The sequence below is a fragment of the Octodon degus genome, unplaced genomic scaffold (genome assembly GCF_000260255.1).
Source record: "Octodon degus isolate 3935 unplaced genomic scaffold, OctDeg1.0 scaffold00015, whole genome shotgun sequence".
In the NCBI taxonomy this organism is placed as follows: domain Eukaryota; kingdom Metazoa; phylum Chordata; class Mammalia; order Rodentia; family Octodontidae; genus Octodon; species Octodon degus.
In genome coordinates this window covers 13,799,801-13,802,978 of record NW_004524591.1, presented here as the reverse complement: position 1 = coordinate 13,802,978, position 3,178 = coordinate 13,799,801, and the positions used below count along the sequence as shown (strand labels likewise).

The 3,178-nt window shown below is 40.2% G+C and overlaps 1 pseudogene; it reads left to right on the top strand.

Moving 5' to 3' along the window:
- Positions 1 to 1,369: 1,369 nt before the first annotated feature.
- On the top strand, positions 1,370 to 1,771 carry LOC101592366 (annotated as a pseudogene).
- The last annotated feature ends 1,407 nt before the right edge of the window (positions 1,772 to 3,178 follow it).

Below are 3,178 nucleotides of genomic sequence, written 5' to 3'. Positions count from 1 at the left end.
TTCTCTCTGTCTCTGTCTCTGTTTCTTTGTCTCTCTCTGTCTCTCTGTCTGTGTCTCTCTGTCTCTCTCTGTGTCTCTCTTTCTCTCTCTGTCTCTCTCTCCCCACCCTCATCCCTTTCCCTTCCTCCTTCCTTCCATTATTCACTCTCCAGTTTTTCTCCCTTTTTTGGAAGAACTAGGATGAATTGCACTGTTAAACATATCTCATGAATCTTCATCCCAAATGGATTTCCTGTGAGTGAAGAAGAAAAACTTACAACAACATATCTTGTGATTCCTCTTACTTATTAAAGCCCAGATTCTAAGTTTGGAAGTATAGCAGATCATGAGCCTACAAGAACTTACTGACTGGCTGAGAATTGAACCAACTATTATGAGTAAAGAGGTAGAGTGGAAAGAGCATTTGGACCTACTGAACTTGAGCCAGAAACAACTAGAGTCAAATTCTAACTCCATCTCTAGACAGCTATACAACTTTCTGCAAATTGTTTAATCTTCTTGAGCCTCAGTTTTCTTATCTCTAAAATGTGAATAACAATATTTCTTTTTCAAATTTGTATTAAATGAGGCGGTAAGTGTAAAGAAATACTGCCATACCGCCCTCTCCCCCACCCTGGGGGTATGATGAGACAGCAATTGAGACTAGGTGTGGGAGCACACGCCTGTAATCCCAGCTCTTGGGAGGCTGTGAACAGGTGGATCACTATGATTCCAATCTAGTAGTGAGACACTGAACACCTTGTAGACCCTTTCCTAAAATTTTTTTTAAAAAGTGCAAAGAAATGTAATAAATGTAAATAAAGCCTCTTCCTGGAAATGTACTCCTTTGTCTTTTTCCTGATCTAAGTGTCAGTTGTTTTCATTTTCAGAATAGACAGCTCAGTTTCCCATTCTCTTTTGAGGATCCTGGGACTCTGGTTATGGGATTCCCAGGTTATATATTATAAAGTCAGTCAAATAAAAGATATGGAATCAGGTGAAAAGTCCCACTCAGGTTCTGTATCAAATCTCTATCTTTAGGCTGAGAATATAGTTCAGCATCATGAGAACCTGCCTGGCAAGCAAAAGGTCCTGAGTTTGATCCTTGGTACAAAAAAGTAAAAATAAAACAAAACAAAACAAAACGATTGCACCTATGGGTCTGGGGAGATAGAACAGTGGTGTAAGTACCTGCAAGGCAAACACAAAGTTCTGACTTTGACCTCCAGTAACAAAAAAAAAAAGAAGAAGAAGAAGCCTCTATCTTTACTTCTAGAAAAGTCTATTTGAGTGATTAAAACCAACTATAATTCAGCCTCCTCTCTAAAGCCCTATGTAATCCGTCCTCCCCTGCAATTCATTCATTTAAATGAAGTTCAATCCGGTTCTGTTTCCGGTTCCAGCCCCGGCGACTTCTGTTCCTGGTGGTCGGGCGTCCCGGCTGGCGCGCTATAACCGGCAAGATGCTGCGGAGTCTGCTGGCTCTCCGGCAGCTTTCTCAGAGGACCATCAGCACTGCTGCACGCAGGCATTCTGAAAATAAAGTTCCACAGAAACAGAAGCTTTTTCAGGAGGACAATGGAATTCCAGTGCATCTAAAGGGTGGGGTAGCTGATGCCCTCTTGTATAGAGCCACTATGATTCTCACAGTGGGTGGAACGGTGTATGCCATATACCAGCTGGCTATGGCATCGTTTCCCAAGAAGCCGGAATGATTTCAGGCAATTCAGTAATTACGTGGCTCAGTTCCAGTTGGCTCTCTGGATCAGTAATATGATAAATAACTGAGCTTTTCGTTTTGGATCAGTATTTATCGACTTGTACTAATTGTCACCAATAAAGCAGTCTTTACGAAAAAAAAAAAAAATGAAGTTCAAGTGGGAAGGGGAACAAGGAGAGATGAAGGGGAAGGAGAAAAGAATGGGAGGAAAAACACAGAAACAAAGCATTTGTAAATGGGGAGGGTAAATGGGGTTGAAGGGATGGAAGGGGATGGGAAGAAAAGAATTAAGGCATATTATGTACAGGTACAAATTCCCTATTATGAATGTGATCATTATGCATGGCAAATATGTATTAATAAAGAATATTTTTTAAAAAAATAGTAATTAGATGGTCCATTAGACAATGTGGACAGAATGGTAAGAAAAACAGTTAGAGCCCTGACCTCCAGGAGTAATTATGTATTTATGCACATGTTTCTCCCATTGGACAAAGAGTTAGGGCCAAGTATTCTTCCTTTCAAACTTGTCATATAGGTGTTCAAGCAATTTATTTGAGTGAATGAATGACTGGTTGATTTCTTTTTTTTTTTTTTTTTTGCTTGGAATGCCTTCAGGGCATGTTTGGCTGGCTTGAGTTGTGGGGATCCAACCACAGCAACCTGAGCCTCACTGCTTTGTTGAAGCAGCCACTTAAAGAACTGAGCTAAGGGGCAGGTCCCCTTGATTTCAATACTTTTGAAAAGTTGTCGTTTTCTAAGAAGTAAAACTTAGATCTGGTTTGGTTACAGTTTTTTATGTCCATAAACTAAGATGTTTATTCCTATTACATCTCTAATTGATGGGCTACTGTCTTGGGCTGCTCAGGCTGTCATTACAAAATGCCATATGCTTAATGGCTGAAGGAACAAAAATTTCTTTCTCACAGTTCTGAAGGCTCAGAAATCCCAAGTCAAAATACTTAGCCTTTTGGTTTCCTAGTGAAGTCTCAATTCCTGGTTTGTAGACAACTGCCTTCTCAATTTGCTCTTTCATAATGGAAAGAGAGTGAGCTGTGGTTTTCCTCCTCTTCTAAGGATGCTAATCCTCTTAATATGGCCCCCTAATTATTCTAATTCCTCTTCTAAACTAATTCCAAAGGCCCAGTACCCAAATACCATCAAACTGAGAGTTAGAGGCTCAATATATGAATCAAACATCCATCCAATAATGGCTACAACCTTTCATTACTCAAAACAGGGCAAACTAGAAACCTCCAGAGAGATTCTTTTATTATTTAATTGGCTTAAAACAAATTAGAAATGAAAGGTTCTCTGGGATGAGTCATGTTTCACTGAAAAATCAGAACCAGGAGTGGTGGGCCTAACACCAATTTTGCTACAAATCACGCTGGACTTCAGCCCAGTCACTTCACATCCTTGTCTCTAAGAAGGAAGGAGCTGGTCTGAAAGACCCTCAGGTCACTGTAAGCTACTTTC